The following is a 677-nucleotide window of genomic DNA, read 5'->3' on the forward strand; positions in this document are numbered from 1 at the left end:
CTTCTAGGACCGCCTCCATCCCGGAAAACGAGTGTGCGAGCGACGGCCTTCAGCCAATCAGGAACCCCACGTGGGGAGAGCTGAGTAACCTCGGCGGGCTAGAGTGCCGCCAAGGCGGTCTCTTCGGCCCCCTGCATCAGGCCCCTCCTTCCGCTTGGAGGACTTTCTCCGCCCAGCGAGGTGCGGCGATGAGGGCGCCTCCAGTATTAGGATTGGAGACGTTCGTAGGACGATTCAGTCCAGCCCTGAGGCTACCGGAGAAAGGGCGAGGACACCGGGAGGTGCTAAGCGGTGGCTGGGTATGTCGAGTATTAACTTTTTGGAGTCAAAGCCTTCCTCAATCAAACTGAAGAACCCGAAGCCCTGTGATTAATCCAAACCCGCAGAGAGATAGGATGGGTCGGGGTTTGAACAAGTCGGCTTGACCCAGGAACCCGCTTCTCCGTCCCCACTGCGCTATCCTCACAGACACCCAAGCTAATCTTACCCTCCCGGAAGCAGGCTTGACGAAGAGAGTTACCTAGAAATCTCAGAGCTGTGACGATGCTGGGATGAGAAATGAGAGAGTGAGAGAAAACAGTTTCCAAAAGGCATTAGCCCTTAAACTTAAAATTTTAAAGGAGGTACCGAGTCGGCCGACCAACAAAGCAGGGAAGGGTCTTCCAAGCATAGGGAAC

The sequence above is a fragment of the Balaenoptera acutorostrata genome, chromosome 15 (assembly GCF_949987535.1).
Source record: "Balaenoptera acutorostrata chromosome 15, mBalAcu1.1, whole genome shotgun sequence".
Taxonomy (NCBI): Eukaryota; Metazoa; Chordata; class Mammalia; order Artiodactyla; family Balaenopteridae; genus Balaenoptera; species Balaenoptera acutorostrata.